The following is a 20,878-nucleotide window of genomic DNA, read 5'->3' as shown; positions in this document are numbered from 1 at the left end:
ATACAGTCATTAACTTAATCTATTTAAATATAACTAGGCTGCAAGTTCTTGATTTACGTGAGTTTGTATTTCCAGTCTTCTCAAACCATTTGGAACAAAGAGGAAATCATCTTAGATGCTGCTCTTCTTTGAAGGGACTGAATTCATGATTTATTTTATTTCATAAACAAATTAATTTACTTGTACATCTTCAGAAACTTCACTGCATACTCAAAGGGTAAGAGTTATAATTTTAAGGATGGAAAGCTTTATCCTTTGTATATCTTTAAGAAATAAAATCCTGCTTAGGCACAGAAGAAAGTGATGGACTTTTGATTTTTGTCTGGGAATATGATAACGTGATTGAAAAAATCTGAACTTCCATGGCCTAATGATTTCTTCCCCTTAGTCAGCTGCTTGGCTACTACTTAACATCTGTGATAACCTATCTTGGGGTATGCAATCCCACTTTTTGTACTGATCAATGTTTTGGCCACGTCTAACTACACACTAGCTGGCCAAATAGCTACATAATCCTCCCATTGGTACTCTCATCTCTCAAAACCTAACTTCTATACCACTATTTTGCAATGTTCATCTCTTTTCAACTTGAAGAGACACTGTGGCTAGTCTATACTCATGGATGGTACACTCATGGGAGTATGTTTCTATAAAATTTGATGTTACAGGATTTATGTCTTTCCATTGCGATTTACCTCAGCTTCTAAGATGCTTTATTATAAACAGTCGTAATTATGAGTAATACTAAAGCAGCAAATGAATCCCAAAAAAGTCTGGAAATTAAACTGTCAGCCACCAGTTTGTTCAAACATTACCCAAACCACGCTTGCCGTAAGATGTCCAATAGCAGTTCTGCACAGAAGGGACATTGCCTTAATTCACTGACATTTAGGTTATTCTTGAGACCATTTTTTTCTCTCCTTGTGACTAGAGTTAATATTCAGCTGAAATGTTCTGTTGCTTAGGAACCATCTCGTAATGTTGAATTCATTAATGCTTTTTCCAGTTTGCTCCCAGGAACCTTGTTAGATAGCGTTTCCCACTTTCATCCTAATTAACAGGTACCTAGCAAAAAAAAATGAAAATAAAACGTACTTCAGTAGAGAGCATTTCTGCTTATCCTTTGCCAGTCTTTTTCCTTCAGCCTGTAAAGGAACTGTAGTATTTGTGACATCAAGCTTCTAATTCTTTCTCATTAAATTGCAACATGTTTTGAGCAAAGCAAATATAATTCTCCAACCGCTCCTGACTTTGCTGACTGCCAAGATGATTGGGTGGGCTCTTCCCCCAGGCACTGGTAAGTTCACCAGCTGATTTCAACCCAGGTTGGTGTTTCGCCCAGGTTTTTTGTCAGTGCTGCACAAAGTGAATGGGATGGCAGGCTGGGGCTTGTGCCACTGAGTGTGGCACAGAGATGCGCCAGTAAGGCTGAGCGGTGGCAGGCACAGAGCTCGCAGGCTGTAGAAACCCAGCACTTCCCCACGGTTCATACCCACGGGAGAAGAGACATGTCTGAAAGTTGGCCAAATGGTCCCATCTTTTCCTCTGCCTAGCAGAACTCCTCCTGAACACCTCTGAAGTTATCCCTAAGGGACTCATCTCCTGCCACATAGACATCTTTTAGCTGGTTCACACTGCGGTGTGCTTGCCACGCGGTTCCAGTTTTCCTCTGCTTACGGGTGCCAGAAAGCCAAAGGGGAGCACGGTCAGGTGCTTGTGTTAAGAAAATGGGTATTCCTGATCTGAGCAGCAATCTCATTTGCACCAGTAGGTAAAGCAGGACAAACCTGATACCATTAAACTGTCTGCATATTGTAAGCAAAGAATGAGAGCTCTGAAGTCTGTGATGATGTGGAGGCTCTGCTTTCAATAGGCTTATTTAAGTATTGCTCATCAAGATTTTTTTTTTTCCTGTGTTGACACTGCAGCAGTATTTGCCCCAGTGGTATACCGAAATTCAATGGCTGGGAAAGGACAAACTATGAATCTCCTTTATTTTTTTCCCCCAATCCTTTTACTTAACTTCTAAAGCAAGGCTCTTTTCTGATTCAAAAAGGGGGGGGCGGAGGGGAGTGTGGTTAACTTAAAATATACATGTTGATTGCTGCTGCTCCTCCCACTCCCATTCGGCATGCAGAGTGCAGAAATGCCAAGGCAAAGGTGTCTCCATGGTGTTTACCACTCAGACCTCTACAGTCAATATCCTGCCCCGGTAATAGCAAAGGGCATGTTAGCATGTGATTTTCAGCCAAGATCTGCAGACTAAGAAGTGCTGAGAATATTAGCCAAGGATCTGAATAAAGAACTGAATTCCTGGATGCTTGTGCAAGCCTCCCATGTTCCCAAGATACCAGTGTCTCCACTGCTGATAAAAAGCCTTGCTTTTTCCATGTTGAGTGTTCAGGCAGAACTGCTGATGTCACAAACATTTTATTTATTGCCAGCTCTGATTAGGTTTACCAATACTCAGCAGCCAGACAGGGAATTAAGTGGTCAGATCCTATTAAAAATTTGTCTTTGATGTTGCCCTATTAATTGCTTTATTCTGCTCTAAGAAGCTGATTCAAATTCTTCTAAAATTCTGTTAAATAAGGAAGATGGTATGCTGCCTGGTTTGTGAAAGCTGACAGCAATGTTCAGGCAACATAAAAAATTCAAAGAAGTTATTTATGTCCCAAACCAAACTAGAGCAAATTTTGGCAAATCATTCACCTTAGTTATTTTAATGACAATCTGAATAAAGCAGTAAGACTGTGATGGCGTCAGAAAGTTTTTTCTGATAGGGTTGGATCTCTGTATGAAAGGTGTTTTGGGTGTGTGTGTGTGTGTAGGTTTGTTTGTTTGTTTCTTAAACAGTAAATACAGCTTGGTCAATTTAGTCCAGACATTTCATTAATGTTGGTCAATTCAGTCAGTCATTTTAACTCAAGAAAGTGAAGGTTTTGGAAAAGAAAAAAAAAGGCATGAGTATTTTGGGATATATTTCCAAAAAAATATCAAAAGCTAAAAGAAACTTTGTTTTTAGTTCACCATAAATCTTTCAACTGAACCACTCCAATTTACAAGTTTACCTTTTGTTTGTTGAGAACATTTTTTAAAATGTGTATTTGGAAAATCAATGTCCTTTCTGATCATCCAGCACTGGAAAAAAAGAATCCCTTACACACGCACCTCTGCTAGTGAGGCAGTCTGTCTCTGACAGCACGCTTTCACAGATGCTAGAACTTCAGATGGCTCGATAAGATTCAGAGAGATGTCCAGGCAGATGAATCTTCACCGATACTTTTTGAGGTTCACTATCAGTAACATTTATCACTAGATATTATTTTCACTGTGTTAGCATGCTCAAAGCTATGATTAGTAAGATCACACACACACACACACAAAAAAAAAAACCTGACAGGTGACATATATGTCTAATATTTTGCTTCATGCCTCTTTCCATGTCCCCCAAACATGGTTTGCAAATGAGAGAGAGAGGAAAGACTGGAGGAAGTGGCAGGTGTATGAATTTGTATCTGCTCAAAAGACCACTTATATCCCCAGTTTCAAAAAATGGCCAGCTGGTAAGATGATGGGTGACCATGTTCTAATTTTGCTTGGATAGCAAGAGACAGCTCAGATCCATCAGGCACCACGCTTTAAAGACAATCTCCATCTCATTGCAACCAGAACATAAAACATGCTCTGTCCTTATGCTGCTTTTCTCGTCTAAAGGAAATGAGAAGATGGAAAAAGTGTGATGGTAAAGATGGACAGAAAGAATGAGAGCAAATCCACTCCTTGGCATGGCGGGAGGGGATATGAGCACGTCTGACAAAGCCGTCTCTAGTGGATGGAGGTTAGAAAACACTGGCACGGAGCTACTTCCATGTGTGACTTGTATTAAAAGTCATCATTAAATGAAGTGTGGCTGACTTGTGTGGTTCGTGTGGACAGTCACTATTTAGGTGAAGTGGAAGATGGAACCTGAGGGATTAATTGCCAGTTTTTCCAAGGGCCTTCTCTGATCCTCCAGCTTGCTGAAGGTATTTCCGAGTGAGCAGCACTGGGAGACTCATGAGAAAGGCTGGTCCTCTGAGTTGGCCAGCCCTGTTTTGCAGAACAGCTGAACACCGGTTGAGCATTTGTACAGGGAAGGAAGATAGTCTACAGGGAAAGAAACTGATTTTGTGGCTTAAGTGTTGCAATAGGCCCCGGGAGATGCAGATTTAAGACCAATTTCTGTTGCAGGCTCACTAAAGAGGTGTGATTTAGTTGCTTGCCTCAGCTGCCTATCTGTTACACTGGAAGAATAATACTTCCTATTACTCCTTTCCTGTCTTATTCAGATCATATTCCCTCCTGGGGAGGAAATATATCTCAGTTGGTAGTGACAGAATGCCGAAACCAAGGAGCCCCAGCCACAAGTGATGCCTCTACATGTTCATATTATTGCATTCCTCTATGTCAACCTCTACTTCATTCACATTACCCTTGCCAGTATGAGGGGCTCACAGTGCCTGGGGCAGAGCTAGCGAAGTCAGGACATGGCCCATTTTGCATCCCATCTCTCCTTCGTTTTTTCAGGATTGCCACCTGATTTACCTCTGGATCCTGGTGGGAACCTGTCTGGAAATAAGTCCCTAGGACACTCTGCTGGTCTAATGAAAGGTGCATAAAAGCCACTTATTGCCAGGTTGCTACCTTTGAGGTTCTGCTGCTTTTCCTGAGATTGTAATAAACAAGTCTGAATTATTTGTCATACAACATCGGGCTTCTTTTTTAACAGAATACGTCAGAAAAAAGAAAACAACACTTTTCTTCACTGTGGCAAGATCAGTGTTCCATTGCTCAGATGATTACCTATGATCATTCATACTTACTCTTGGTACACAACTTCATGCAGCCTCAGTGGCACCCCAAGATAATGGGCATCAATGCTGAAGGGTTCTGAGGTCCTGTGGAAAAGTTGGAGATGATCTCTCCTGATGAGGGGATGCTCACCATGCTCCCCAGGTGACTGAACTCCTCCACAGCCACCCCAAAGAGACAATTATGCTCTCCCCTGCACAGATAACTTAATATGTTCTTCCTGACTTTTATTTCATAAATAAAAACAAAAGCTCATATAAAGTCTCCTTGAAAAAGTGAGCGGTGCTTCATTTGACGTCGCTGGCAGGTATTTGGATTGCTGCAGCAGCACAGCTCCAGCCAAGAGACTATGGATTGATTCATGCCTGTCCCTCTACCTATGGCATTGGGGATCTGCTGACCCAGCTAATGTATGAGCTGCAGAGCTCAGGAAACAGCCTTACACCTTCTAAGCACAAGCTGTTGTTGGCAAGAGCAAAAAGGCAGTGGCAGAAGATCCGAGGAACCCCAGAGGTGCCGTGTTCGGATGGGCCCCTTTTCCCCTTATACAACCAATCTTCAGGTTCTTGCTTTGATTGATATCTGCACTAAGGAGGAACACACAGCTGGAAGAGAGACTACAGAGCCAGACCTGGGTCTGGGACAGAAGAAAGCCGCCTCCCTGCAATGCAAATGCTTGGTTTCTGGCAACATTGCACAGGGCACAGAGCTCATGGCCTCACTAATCCATAGCAAGCAAATCTTTCAGCGAATTCCCATCTTGGGCTCCTTCTCAATCCTGCTGCTCACTCACCTTCTCCCCCTCCAGCCCAGGTAGGTCTTGCCCTGGCTGGAGGGATGGTTTCTCCAGAGGTAGACATATGGCCAGGCAGATCCATAATTGATCAGAGACAGAAAGAAGGTGACTGACAACCTACCCTGAAAAACTAATTAGAGAAGCACAATCAACAAGTGTTTGCTGGAGCTGCTACGTAATGAGGGGACGGAATGCATGCAGCACACGCAATAACTGTCTGTGAGCTGCTACGCAGACCTGTCCAGCCATCTGCAGATGTGGCACTCACCAGATCAAAACGAAAGTGGTTTGCAGTGTTTTCACAACCCAGTGACGAGCCCTGTGCTAAACCTGCAGCTTGTTGCATTTCATATATTTTGAAACCTAGAGCCGATTCGACCAGAAAACTGATTTTCTTGTTTAAATCAGACATGCAGTTCATTGCTGTTACAGAAGAGTCATATTTTCATGTCCTGACAGAGCCCTTTACTTTGCCGTTGACTCTCTCTGCTAACAGTGACATTCAGGGAAGGGCTGTGGCTGTACTGGTGAGGGCTGGGGACCCAGGCAGAACAGGGTTAGGGAAATTGCTTTGGTTTTCCTAAGCCCTGCTCATTGCTGAGCCAGGCAGTGTGAATTGTCCCATGCCAGGCTCCAAGCTCCACCTCGGGATACCCCCACTCTGGCCATTCTCTAGTGAGGATGCCTGGTTTATGTCTGGTGTTTGTGGCCCTGTGGTGACAGGTGAAACAAGAGGAAGATGTAGTATGCACACTGTGCTTTGTACACACAAGTGACTAATTTGGCCACCCACAACTCAGAACAATAACCCTGTCCCAAACACAGCAAACAAAAAACGGGCTATCAAAAAAACAGGCAACCGGAATTGCACTGTGGGAGCAAATACTTCAATAAAGGGAGCATTTGGATTCAGAGCTTCTGTTCCATAATACAAATACTTATGGAAAGATTTACTTTTTTTTTCATAAATAGGCTGAGGATTTTTTTAATTACTGGTTGATTCATTTTTGTTCTTCTATTAGAGAAAAGGTAAAGGCACACTCACACACAGACCCACACACTGGGTCTGTCACGCATGCTTCCTTGCATGTCTATTAGCAGCTCCTAGCCAGTTCTCTTTGTGCCACTTGCACAGCACATTGCCTCACCCAGACCCATATGGTAAGTCCCCGTGATTAAATATTCCCCAGGCTTTCCATTTATACCTTGTGCTGTAGATCTGCTGGACATTAGTGTGTGTATACAGACATATATATTCGATTTATGGAAACTATAATGACCTTCAACGAGATAATCTCACCTGTCTCCAGAGTGTTAATCTTCATTTCCCACAGCCACTTTCTCTTAAATCTGCCTGAAGGCTATTGGGTCTGGCAGGAGAACAACAGTAGCCTTCTCCTGCTCTGAGATAAAAAGAGTGGAGCCCAGAAAGCGAGAACGATGCTGACAAGTTAAAGAACCCTGTATAAATTACACCGCCGTTGTCCAGGTTTCATGGAAGCTAATCCTATTTGTGTTTTGCTCTGTGTTTCTCACTAGCCGGGTTCCTGCTGTAATTACACCTGGACCCTTTTCTTTCTTCAGCTGCTTTTTTAGCATTCAGGTCCAAGGTCATGCTGCAGAGCTCCAGGTTAACCAAGCAGCGACTTGAGATTTTAAGTGCAACAGGTCTCATGTTTTTCTGTACGTGAGTGCACTGCAACTATTATTTGAACGGATTTGCAAGCAATTCAATGTCATGGCTGAGGGTTCTGATAAGACTGAAAGGAAACATTTTCAGAAGATTTTGGTTCATGAAAATAAAAATGCAATGTTTTAACTTGTTGTCCTGGTTCGTGATTAAAACAACCAGAGAAATCTTGTCCTTCCCCACAAGATGGAAATTCCATTTTCTGATGAGCCACGGGAATAATTCCCCATTCCCAGAATGCTGGTGGACAACAGCAGTATTCCTGGCACACTGCAGCCCTGTATCTCTCTGAGATGAACACACGCTCATTAAAGCACAGATGAGGGCACCCGTAGTCTGTTCCCAGATGCACTTCTGGCTTATTAAATCCCTTCTGCACCTTAGTGACACCAGATGGACAGTGTCTTGGCGAAAGCTTGTCTTAGGCTAATAACAGCCTTGACATATTAATGGAATAATGTGTGTAGCATGTTTTTAATTCCTGGCTGGAAAGGTGCTATTTAAGCACATTAATGTGTGCATATTTTTATATATGTTAAGTAGGGGGCCAGTAAAAGGGAATCCCATTGATCCCAGAAATAATTTATCATCATGAATAAGAGAACCCGAGAGGTTCTCATGTTAGAACTGTTGATTATAAAATAAACAGCACTTTTTATTGAGTAGCCTTGCCTATTCCCCAGTGTCTGAAGACACATTGCTTACACCGCTCCAAGCTCACCATGAAGCCAGTCAGTCAGCAGTGTAAATCTTTCTTCTCCTCAGGTCATCACAGAACACTTCAGCTGCATTTTTTTTCCTTCTGTTTCCTTTGCATTGTTTATAAACCTGCCAACATCTGAAGAAGGTACTTATGTTTGTCCCAGAGGTCACGTATTATACAACTCATTTGCTGGTTCAGTTACAGACACCATAAGCTGTCTTGCCTTCAGTTTGCAGGCTGGAATCACTTTCCTTTCGTAATTGAACCCGGCTGGTTCCCACATGTGCGGTGAGACTTGTTAGGCACTGTATCTTTGTCTGATCATGCTCAAGTGTTACAGAAACAAATTGAGATATCTGGAAAAGAAGTTTGGGTCGTAAGGAACTGGATAGATCCCAGGATGCCGTTTTGTTCTGGGATTTCCACACCCAGCAAGTGTTCCAGGGGTGATGTTCAGTAGAAAAAAGGGAGCTTGGGAACACCTTTGTCTTTCACAAAAATTGTTGTGGGCAAGATGAGATAATGGACCATACCGAGTTTCCTAAAGAGGAAAGAGCTGATTAAAAAAAAAAAAAAAAAAGAAATATCAAAAAAAGAAAGAAAGAAAATCCCCCATGGAGCTTCTGAATCAGAGCAAGGTGCACAGCCATTGAAGCATTTAGTTGTGGTTAGTCTCTTCAGCCTGGTGCACAGCAATGCACATGGGGACGACTGTCATGAAACACCAGAATGAGTTGCTGATGGATACAGGATGAAAACCCCGGAGTGGATAAGGAGCTTAACACAAACGTGGGAAGGGTTTCTGGCCTTTATGCTACCTCAGGGACAAGTGTTAAACCTAAGGAGGACTGAGAAAAGAAAAGAGAAAAGAGGGAAGGTGGTGTACAACAGCTTCAAAGTGCAAGAAAAGATGAGACTGGCCCTTTCTCAAGAGCTTAGAAGCAAAATTGGCATCCTGGAGAGAGAACATAAGAAATCTGGCAACCTAAATATATTTAAAGGGCTTACAGCTCCCCAGGGAAAATTTTGAGGCTATTGAAGTGGAAAAAAACCATTTGCTAAGATTAAACAGGCTTTTTTCCCCAGAAAAAAAACAAAACAAAACACCAACAAAAAACAAAACGGGAAAAAAACCTGACAAAGCAGACAAATGTTTGGCAGGAGACCCAGAAAAGAAAAAAAGAAAAAAAAAATAACAAACCACAACCTGGCAATAACAACAACATGATGTGGGAAATCTGGGCAGGGGAGAGGTCCAGCCCACTTCTCCTTTGTCTTCCACAAAGGCTGTAATGGGAAAGTGAGATATTAGTCCATGTAGAATTTCCTAAAGAGCCAAATTTGCAAAAAAGAAAAAAAAATCTTGAAAAGCCAGAAGAGAGCCTTTCCAAGCAGAAATTTAAAAATTTAAGGTCAATGAGAACCCTTGCAGTGTTAATGTTGAACAGGCCTTAATACCTGGTGCGTGATAAGGAATGACGATTGCTGCTTGACCTTGGGCTTGAGCCTAATGTCGAGAACAGGCATGGTCACAGTGAGCGGCTCATGTGATGAAATGTCAGGTGCTGAATGATTTTGGCTAATTTGATTGCTCATTTTGAAGAAATTAGATGTGACAATATTAGTGTGAAACAGTGCCTGTTCAGGGCCTCTATCCCTCTGTCCTTGAAGCAAGGGACATGCCGTTGAGATGTATCTATTCTTCTTGGTTTCTCATGATCTCCAACCTTGCAGCCCATGGAAAGCTGGACAGCACATGTGTGGCACCTCAGCTCTTACCGTGGCAGCAAGTTGTTGACCTGGGATTGAAGCTTTGCCCCAGGGAGAAGCAGAATCAGGGAGGGAGTAAAGTCCCTATTGAAACTGTCCATAAACCTTGGCAATATTTGTGAAGTGGATGGCAGGTCATGCAGAACACGCATACACTTAAAGTGGGTAAAGGTGAAAACCCTCCAATCATGTCAGTACAATTATACTCCAGAATCCAAAGGAATAATCAGGCTTATGGGAGAAATACCTTTCCATTTCCACGGCCAGCTAGGTGTGAAGGACCCTAGAAGAAGGGCGGCATTAACCTGCCTTGTTAATACTGTGAGCTGAGATGTCAAGCTTATCAGCCCTTCCCTCCCACAAGTATGCAAGATGGATGTAGGTTCTCAGCGAGTATATTCCCCTAAGATCAATGACCTGGTTAAGGCTAATTATCACACACTCTCACTCTAAATTAAAAAGGACCTTAGTAACTGAAAGCCCTTGTATGATTAAGTGGCTCCAAAGATTAACTGTGATAAGAGTGGTATGGTGCTTCCAGGTTTCCTCAGTGCTACATATTTGTCACTCTCTGGACCCACCACACGGACCTTGGAGCTCTGTTTCAAAAGGTCTGCAAAGTGAATTAGTGGTCATTTATCAGTTGGGAGTGGACAAACCAAAGAATGCTTTTGAGCACCAGCTTTGTCTATGCAACAGAAGTTTGATGCCTGGAGTGTTAGCTGAGCTAGTCAGCCTGGCGCACTTCCATCAGCACCCACCTTGTGCCTATTGCCCGGGCTGTCACCCATGAGCTGATCCCCGGGCAGCCTTTAGGAGATTTCCGCCCAGACCCTGACTTTGCGTGAATGCTGAAGGCACAAACGGCTCCAGGTTTATACAGTGGGCAGGTGCAGAATGCAGCACCAGCGAGACCCCCCACTGCCTACCTTTGGTCCTGGCTTACACAGGAGGTTCCCTGTAGAGGCAGCAGCTTTGCACCCCTACAGCTGCTCCTACGCAACGGGTGAAAGGAAGTGGCCTTGGAGAAACAAGGCTGGCAGCTATTGGAAATTATTTCTGCACAGTCCTACAACAGGGAAGATAATAGCCTAAGAACAACCCGCTAGTCTCAGAGCGAACGTCCAGCTGGAGCAGAATAGTCTTTCTGTCCATGGCTAGTAGTGGGTGCTTAGAAATTAATATAAGAAAGAGAAAAAGCAAAGAAAGCAAATTCCCTGCCAATGCCCCTCCTCATTTTTCAGTAATCTGCAGTTTAAAGAGTCCCAGATTGGAGCTTGGATCCACTTCACTGTGCTTAATAAGCCCTTGATGTACTTTTCTTCCATGAATTTGTCTAATTGCTTTTTGAACCCATTTATACTTTGGGCAATGAGCTCTACGGTTTGATTATGCTTTGTGTGTAGAAAAGGACTTCCTTTTGTTTGTTTAAGTCTATGGCCTGATCGGTTTATTTCGTGCCACTTATTTCTGCCTTACAAGAAACAGTGAATAATTGTTTGCAGTCGCTTCCTCCACGCTATTTATGATTTTATATAACCATACATACACCCCTCGCTCATTTTTTTTCCATTTCGATGAACCCTAGCCTTTTGATTTCTGTGCGCAGGACCTGCTCCATACCCATCCAGTTGTACTTGCCAGCCATCTCTGGGCTCCTTCTATTTCTACAGCAATGTTGTCTGAGATGGCACACCCAGAACAACCGGGATGTAAGCCATTTGAAGCATAATGACTTTTTTTCTTTTGCAGTCTAGATCTTTCCTAATTACTACTAACATACTCTGTGTGCCTCTTTGACCTCTGCTGAACATTGAACTGAAAATTTATGATTCCAAGGTAACTCCAGAGAGACACTAGCTAATTTGGAACCCGTTTCTATGTATTTACAATTGAAATTGATTTTCCTCATGTGCATCACTTTACATTTATCAGCACAGAATATCTTCTGGTCTGGAAGGGCTGTTACCATTTACTTTGTAAAAAACTGTTCTGGAAGTTTTTCTACTAGCATTTCAAATAAAGAATGCTTCAGATTCATTTCTCTTAAAGTACTGACCTCCTCCCTGGTGAACTCCGATAAAAGAATTTATTAGGCTTTTCCACTGTAGCCTTTTCTTCCTTGAGCACCCATTACACCCTAATCATGAACTGCCAGTGTAAAATATCTGACAAGTTTCTTATTTCTGATGCGCTTGAGTTGTTACTTCAATTGCCTCTTAAGAGTTGTTTCTGAAAATCTTTTTTGCCCTGCCATATGACAAATTTTATATTGAACTTGGCCAAGTTTTCTCTTTTTTGTTTTCCTCTTTTTGGTCCATCCACTGCTCTTCAGTGGATGTCTTCTACTTGAAGTATCTTTTTTTAAATCTGCAGCTGAAGCAAACAGCCCTTTTCCTTGTACTCGTTCCTTCTGCAATTTTTGATGCTATAAATTTTAGTGAGCATCTAATGTGAACTTTTAAATAATTTTCATGCCACAGAAAAAGTTTTTACCCTCTTAGCTGTTGATATTCTGCCTCATTTTTTATGAAGTTGGCTTTCCTCAAGATAAATGCTAATGCCACTGAAGTGAAGGTTTAGTTTGTTTCTCAGTCCTACAAAGACTGTTGAATTGAATTAGATTGTGCTTATTATTACGGACTGTTTCTTGAATAGCTGTCTCTCAAATCCAGAACTGAATGAGGAGTTGTTTCTCCTCCTGCAGGATCTCAGAACTCTGTATCCAGACTTTCCATGTTCATTGGGTTCCTGCATTAACAGGACTGCAGAGCTATGCCTAGCTGGGACATGGTTTCTTTTCAGGATAAAACAGCTCAAATGCTGAATAACTGCGTTAGCATATAGGCAGTCTGAGATCTTCCTTGGGGTGTTTTGGGTTGATTTTTTTGTTCCGCAATTTTGTTTTTTTCTTTATTAGTAATTCACAGGACTAGGTTTCCAGAAGAAGATGCATATATTGCATATCTCCATGCTGTGTTCTTGCCACAGCTTACATAGAAGAAATGGATTCTCAGTGTACTGATGCCCATTTTTTTTCTAAAATTAGATGTAGCAGCATTTCTTAAGACACTCAGAAAATCACCGACCGCTTCTGAGTGTCTGTAGTTACATTGTCCATGTCTTTTCTTTCTGATTTCCTTAAGAACTTCCCACAATTCTGCCACTCTATAGATGGTATTTTTTAAATCCCCAAATGTACGAGGCTTGTGTCGTCTATACCAGTGTTCCCTTAAAGTTGGCTCTACTATCTGATGCAACAAATATTGCTCAGAACTACCAAGACTATAAATCACTAGGAGAATGGCCTGAACCCAGTAGCAAATTATCACAGGCAAACTTATAAATCTGTAAAGACTTACATGTTGTACTTGAGCTCAAATTCAAACCTTTAATATGTGGGCCCCTGTACATGGCATCAGCTGGAAAGCAGAACCTTTCTCTGTAACCCTTTAATAAATCAATTCCTTTATTTTTAGTAGCAGCTTTAACTGCCAACAGTTATCTGTCATGCATGGCCTGTCTGGTCTTCTTCGCTGTCATACCAGAGCACTCATATTAAATAATATACTGGCATCATGTTTTTGTAAGAGGATTTTGATAAGAAATAAGGGGAGAGTGATAGCACTGCCATGAAACTCCTTTAAGAAGAGCTGCATTTACCCATTATGTACCAGAATTAGCTTTGCCAGCGTGTTTCCAAGAACAGCTGCTATTTGTGGCTATGGCAGCCCTACATCCCTGGAGCATTCAGCAACTGCCCCTTCTCTCTGCACTGTAGCACTACCTGCTATTCAGGTGGTGAGTCCTCACACAGGCATCCAGCAGCACTGTCCGCTGTTGTATTCCTGCTATCTCCTTCTTTGCGCAGTGCTGGGCAAGAAAAATGGTGGGATATTTCATGCCATTGACAAATGGTGCCAGGATTCAGCTGGCTGAGCTCATTTCCACTCTAGCCTTGAGCTGGTTTGAACCTCCGTCTCCGGTATGGAGAGTTTTAGCATATCTGCTGCCCTTTGCTACCTGCTCCAAGGTCAGACCTACTAAAGAAAGGATCTGCATTAATTGTCATGGGAAAAAAGGGGATTTCAAAGTAACTGTCAAGAAATGAAAAGGCTGGAAACACAAAGCAAATAAATTAGACTACTTTCAACTACCCACTTAATGTTTCTATACTGCCCGTGTGCCGGGGAAGGGCTCCTGGGCTGTGCCTTGCCAGTCCCCGGACTCTGAAAGGCCAGAGGGAGTGGCACACAGAAGCACATAAAAAACATAATTGTTTTCAATTTTCTCTTTTCAAGTGGAATTTTATGATCAGGGTGCAGGGTGATCTGCAAGGCAAGTTGGCAGTGGTTCTGGGCCAAACATAATTTGGGATGGCTGCCCCAGAAATACTGGAAGCAGACGGAGACATAAAAACACTCTGCATGCAGGTCGAAAACTAAGCACAACGTTTGTTATTCTGTCTGTCGTAGTCTGGCGAGATGCTGGGATAATAAGAGGTGGGAAAGCATTGTTTCTGCTATTGATACAGCACGATTACTTTTTCTTAGAATGTTTCTCTTTAGAAAAGATGTATAAAATTGACAAAGGCAATCTATGCATTCTCAGCTAAGGTCTGCAAAATTACGGGCTGCAACCTAAAAGGTGGCGTAGCAGAAATGCAGTGGGATTGGCTCTAGCAGTGACATATGATATCCCACCAGCAGAATTCTGATGGTAGCGAGTGAGAAGGACAGGAGGAGGGATGCACTGCCTAGGATGAGAGAGCTGCTATTTATGCACAAAATACATTAATAATCAACAATGATGAGAAATGAAACAGAAAACTCACATGGCAGTTTAATAGGATTTTGGTAACATCTGATGTACTTATGAAGTTTTGCACGAATCCGACAAGGACTCCAACAAATTCCTTTTCTTGTTTTAATGGAGGTTAAACAGATTTAAGCAAATCTTAGGGCAGATTTATTAAATATTATGTAGATTTTTACAAACCCACTGGAGATTCAATAACAGTTATTTTTGAGTTAGCAAATCTTTCCTTGTGCTTGTTAGAGATCTTGGTAGATTAAACAAGGAGCCAGGTCTAGCAAATGTTGAAATTTAATATTTAGAGTCAGACTGAATAAACCATGGGTGGATTTTGCAATGACGTGTTCAAGATTTAACAAATATTGTCTCATCTCAAGAAAATAAATGTTAAATAAGGATGAAGCTAATAAGGTTCAGCAAGACAAGAGCTCCATTTACAAATCTTTTATGTATTTAATAAATACATTTATTAAATGAAGTGCAGTGCTCATTGGAGATCGTATCGATGTAAGAAATTCATCCCCAGTACAACTTAGTCAGACTAATTCCCTATTTATTAAATGTTCTTGAGATTTAGAGAGTCCACATCAAGCTTAATGTGCATCTGGGAGGCTTGGTAAAGCATTTGTAAGAAATGGCAGACAGTGGCAGCCTTCAGGTTAGGAAGCATCTTTATCTTTTTTACTTACGCAGCATCCCAGGAAAGGGACATCTGAAGGAAGGAAGGAAGAGTCATTTTGAAATGAAAGGGGTTCTAATATTAATTTTGTGTGGAAGAGAAGCTTCTGAAGAAGCTTCATGGGAGAAAGGGAAGCTCATATCCAAAAGCAGGAGCACAATGAAGTAACTGGAGGTGTGGTAGCTGTGAGATTATATGAACTTGGCACACTGGGACAGACACCAGCAAGTATCTGGGACACTGAATATTCAGCATTTTTACCATCAGGGAAAAGATATATCCTGTAGATTGCAGTGGACTGACCCCTTAGCCGTAGTGCAGGTGGAACAGCAGGGCAAACATCTGTTAGTCATTTGTCTTCCTCTTGCTTTAACTGCGATTTCTGTTCCTGGCCCACTCAGCTCTTGGCCGCCTTGCTGAGGCCAACAGAGAGGTGGTGAACTCTTCTGGCCATTTTACTTGTGGACATCTATCCCCTGGGAGCTGGAGTGAAGCTCTCAGGTCATGTTTGGGGTCCCTGGAGAGCCGATAGATGGTGCCAGGGCTCAGCTGCTGCCGCTCTGCTGTGTACTGCTCCTTGAAGGACATGCATAAATTAGAGCTACATTCCCACTGATGACCCCAGGCATGGTTTGGTGTCTCAAAATTCACACTGCCCGATGTCACCATGCTCTTCTCTATGGCATTGCAGCAGCACACGCACTGTTCCCAGAGCACTAACACTTTCATGGTGCTTTCAAAGCTTGCCTACATGAACACATATATTTGTGGTGTGATTTGATAGGCCTGGGACAAATGTATTTGACCTATTTTCACATCTAGCAAATGTCCTTTGGAATAAAAATTTTAGCGGTGATGTTTGTGAAGTGGAAATCTTGAATTCTGCTTGGCATAGGTAGTTCAAAAGATAGTGTAAATTAACGGAACAGAACAAAACCACATCATTTGCAGTCAGCAACCTGCACTGGGACATTCCAGGTTTCTTGGAGACTAGAGGGCATCACTTCATGGCTTGACAGCGGCATCATCCTTTTTACAAATGACTTAAATGGAGCAGCAATGCATAGTCCATTTCGCCTGGGTTCCCCTTGCCTGTGCCGGTACCAGGTCTCAGCACACACACAACTGGTCCCACCACTTCCCAGCCTTGCAGTGCCCATCTCACAGAGGAGGTGCTGTTCCTGACTGTTTCACAAGAGAGTGTTTTTGGCAGAGCGTGTGGAGTGTGGAATCCTTGCTGCCTGCAGCCCATCTTGAGAGAGTCTCCACCATCTCTCATAGAGGGGGGCAAAGCCAGGAGACCTCAGTAAAACGGGGAGTCCAGCCGGAATGCACACTTAATACAAACAGGACTTCTGTTTCAGAGCAGATCAGCGAAAGAGATTTCCCAACAGCAGAAAATATATCTCTCAGAGGAGATAATCATTATAATTGAAATCAGAAAACCCTCAAGTATCTTTGTGCATACAGTAATAACACAACATTTAGAATCACAGTGGGATTAATAATGGGGGAGCACCGTTCCGCCACTTGTGGTCTGTTTTGTTCGGGGGGGACCGGGGGGGTGAGTTGCACTGCCATTGCAGCAGTCCCAGACCCTTTGCTGGGGGTGAAGGTGGGGTGGCAACTGGTTTCCCATTCAGTGGAAGAATGACTAGAGAACATGCTGCAACCCCTGGCATGATGGAAACAAAGCTATTTAGCATTCTGTCACTCCACGTGGGAAGAAAAGAAAAAGCACAAGAAATCTGGGCTGGGATTCAGCTCACACTAACCTTTGCAGGGACAATTATAAAATGCAAATACTATGGACACTTTCTTAACTCAGCAAATCTATGTATTACCTGCCTCTTGTTCTTTTATCAAGCATCTATTTAAAGAGAAAATTCATCTCCATTTCTTTTTTCTTTCGCCTCCCACACTCCATGATGTTAATACAAGTTGTCCATCAGGTTCCTCATCAGGTTCCACCATGGCAAAGCAATATGACTCCTAAACGCTTACTGTGTCACGTCTGATAACTACAATGACACTGCTGGGCAAATCCTTGTTTTGAGCAGCTTTTTACAACATGAGGGTTTGTGGCAGGTGAGGACTCCTCATTTTACAGCAGGAACAGAGAGAAATCCACACATTTTGCCAGAGCAACTCCCACGTGTTGGCAGGGAGCCACCAACTAGATTATCCCATACCCATTCAACAAGCAAGCAAGATGTCCTAAAGAAGCAAATGTCTCTTGAGACGGTCACTTTTATTTCTAAACCAACCTTGCCCTGGGTTTACATCAGCTCTGACTACAGCATCACCTGCTGCTGATCCCTTCGTTCTTGGCCAGAGTCTGAGGGAAGCTCAGTCCTGTCCAGTTCAGAGCCTGCAATAGTGAAAAAAAGCTCAGGTTACCAAGATGCTAAACAAATATTAAAAACCAGGCAAAAAGCCCTGAATACCAGGGGAAAAAAGGTATACAGCTGGAAAAAGCCTCTCCTCCCAAACCCAGACAAGATGGGGTCTTTGCTTGCTGTTAAACCTGTTTCATTCGTCACAGTGCGGACAAACTTGACATGACGACCCTCCTGCTAGAAAAGCTGGGACTCCCTTTACCAAGCCGGAGGAGCCAGTTCTTCCAGGTTTTTCAGGAAGATGGCTATGCCAGGCAGTTACGCAGCAGGTGTCAGCAGTGACGCATAAAAGCAGACAAGCGTGTCTCAGTATTCCCTGCCTGCCCGCCCCTCTTCCTCTGCCATTTACATCATGTGTGAATTAGCAGAGTATTTTGCTGCCTTCAACAGCATTTTGAAAATAGATCACCCAAAATTAAGGTCACTTTTCTCTCTTTCTGATTAGCCTTGGGCTGCTACCATATCTCAGGGGTGGAAATAAAATTTAAATGAGGTTCAACAATTAATAGGAAATTTTCTTTAAGATGCTCTTACGTTCTTGCTTCTAAGATCTATTTCCTTGCAGCAATCACCTTTAAGAGTCTCTATTTAATTCAGGTGACAGGTCCAGTGGAGTGAGACATGGGTAAATCTGAAGCTTAAAGTTAGAATAAAACAGAAATCGAATGAAATTGGGTTTTACACTCCGCCTTTCACACTGGGCGCATTGTTATTCACATTTATCACCGTCTATAAAAGATGCAAGAAGAAGAGTAAAAAAGCAGGAAATGAAATGCCAAAAAAATAACTGTCTTTAAATGATGAGCAGCTGAAGAAAACCAGAGAATTCAGACTAAAAAGGACACCCTGAGATAAGGCCCTGAATGCTGGATTTGTTAAAGGGAGAGAGGAGCTGGAAGACATAGTGGGATGTGGGAATTTACAAAATTATACACAGTGAGAATTCAGCTAATTCCTAACTCACTTAATCTGCAGACCCAATTATCTTCGCCCCATCAAAAAGCCCTCCACAACAAGCAAAATAAACCCAGAAAACAACCCACCGTAACATTTCCTTCCCATTTTTTTGCCAGTGTTTAATAGCAGAGTGCTCTGCTGAGATTTCCCAGCACTAAGAATCTATTACTTTTAACTCAATATGCCACAGTACTTTTATGAGTATGCTAACTAGCACTGTAAATAATTGAAAATAAGTGATACTTGTTAAAATAAATGAACAAAGTGTATTATATAATGCAGTATCTTTGATTTTTTTATTGTGTTTGATTGCTAATTTGCAAAATTCTGCACTTCCAAATACATCTCTTAGTCATTAGTGGAACTTGTTCTGACCTGCTTCATGAATAGAAATGACTGTACGGTTTCAATATCAATAAAATAGGGGATTGCATGGCTATGGAATATGTCAGTTAAAGAAGAGGAAAGGACAGGAGTTGCTGTTGTTATGTAGTTTAGAAATATATCACTTTTTCCTCATCCTCCTGAAACAGGAATGCTTTGCAAGTGAGGGCAATGGGAGAAAGAGGGGTTTGCAAAATTCTAGTCAGAGATATTTCTTCTGCATGGGGCACAAATTTGGTTTAAACTCTAACCTCTCTGCTTTTATTTTTGTTGGTGGGGATGGAATGGAAGAACAATGTCATGAGTTATTTTTTTCTGAAGAAAGATTTTTGAAAGAAGTAGCAGGCTGAGCTGTTCCTTCCCTGTGTCAGCAAACACCATCACTGTAACAGAGACACCAGGGCGAATGCCTTCAGCCTGGTCTTGTGATCCATGCTGGCCAAGAGATAATATATAATATCAAGTCAAGTGTACCAGAAACCAGTTTATGGCTGCGCCAGCAGCCACCCCTCAGCCTGAGGAACTGCTGGGACCCTGCCCCAGCAGTGCGCTGCACAAGCAGGCACCACGCTGCAAGCAGCAGCTCCTGCCTGGGGTAAAGGATCTGTATGTACTGACTCAGTTCCTTAACCAGGGTCCTTTTTTGTGTGCCTGCATTTACATCCAATGTCCATCGCTACTCACGTTGCATATGCTCATGTCTTCCGTTTCAAAACCTGCTTGTTATTTTAGAGCCTTACTGCTGATATCAAACAGGAAGGTTTTGTCTCCTGTGCAATTACGGACATCACATTTGGAACAGACTTCAGCAGAGCAGCAGAACCATCCCATTGCCCCAGAGCAAGATGAACTCTCCTTATGTCATCCCTGACAGATGTCTGTCCCATTTAAAGACTACCAGGGACAGGAACTCTACTGTATTCCTGGTGCTCTGCTCTCTTCATCACTTGAAAGCTTTTCCTGATATCTGTTCTGAGTCTTTCCTGTTGCAATTGATTCCTATTTCTACTTACCCTACTAACTCTGAAAGCGGAGAACAGATTATAGCCTTCCTAAGTGCCTTTTTAATGTTATTCAAAACTTAAGTTCCCCACTGAATTTTCTCTTCTTTCCACTGAACCATCCCAGGCTGTTCAGTCTTTGCTTGCAGGTCATGTTCCGGAGACTTTTGATCTTCCTGCTTTCCTTTGGTCTCTCCCCAGTCACTCTGCCTGTCCCTTGAAGTGTGCATTAAAACCTTACGCCAATTGCCTAGGAAAGCCTCCGATACACCAGGTTTTTTTGCTGCTTAAAAGAGAGCAAAGTCATATCTCGTAGCCTAAGATTTCTATTCCAGGCTTCCACATTTTGAGCAAGCAGGTACAATGAAACCATCTCTATAGCATCCAGCCTGGCCACCTTCAGTTGCTCACTTTAGTCAGAATAAAAGTTGGCTACACTCAGTCAAGCCCAACCAGTTTGAGCAGACCATGTTATTAAGGACTCCAAGATTTGACCCTGTGTCCTAGATCATGTGAGCGACCTCAAGATGTACCAGAAAACAGCCTATTAGCTAAACTGCCTCATCTGCGTTTTTTAATAAAGGAGCGTTTCACGGTGAAAGAACTCCAGCAGTGTGTCAAATATTTTTTCCCTATATATGAATTTCTATGAGCCGTATGGAAAGGAAGAGGGGGAGTGCACCAAATCTCCATATAAAGCCTCTTTGCTGTGATAACAAGGATTCAAAATTCCCTTTGCAGACAGAATCTAAAAGGTTAAATGTGCCAGTGGAGCTGCCACTGTCACCCCCCCCCAGTTTCCCCCCAAAACAGCTCATTTTTTCGACAAA

General features: G+C 42.5%; 1 long non-coding RNA gene across 2 annotated transcripts in view; it reads right to left on the bottom strand.

The window, feature by feature from the left end:
• Window positions 1–839: 839 nt before the first annotated feature.
• The window catches only part of LOC130152690 (uncharacterized), an 85,163-nt gene continuing 65,124 nt past the window's right edge, over window positions 840–20,878 (bottom strand). Inside the window, exons 3-4 of one of the 2 annotated variants that reach the window (XR_008823083.1) lie at window positions 17,575–17,678; window positions 840–1,065 (exon numbers count right to left, since the gene is read on the bottom strand). This is a non-coding gene — a long non-coding RNA (uncharacterized LOC130152690). Of the gene's footprint in view, window positions 1,066–16,899; window positions 17,679–20,878 lie in introns of those variants that run through there. The other variant, XR_008823082.1, reaches the window with a different exon arrangement.

Source organism: Falco biarmicus, chromosome 7 (assembly GCF_023638135.1).
Source record: "Falco biarmicus isolate bFalBia1 chromosome 7, bFalBia1.pri, whole genome shotgun sequence".
Taxonomy (NCBI): domain Eukaryota; kingdom Metazoa; phylum Chordata; class Aves; order Falconiformes; family Falconidae; genus Falco; species Falco biarmicus.
Note: the sequence above shows the minus strand (reverse complement) of the source record. Positions and strands in the feature narration are given on the sequence as shown.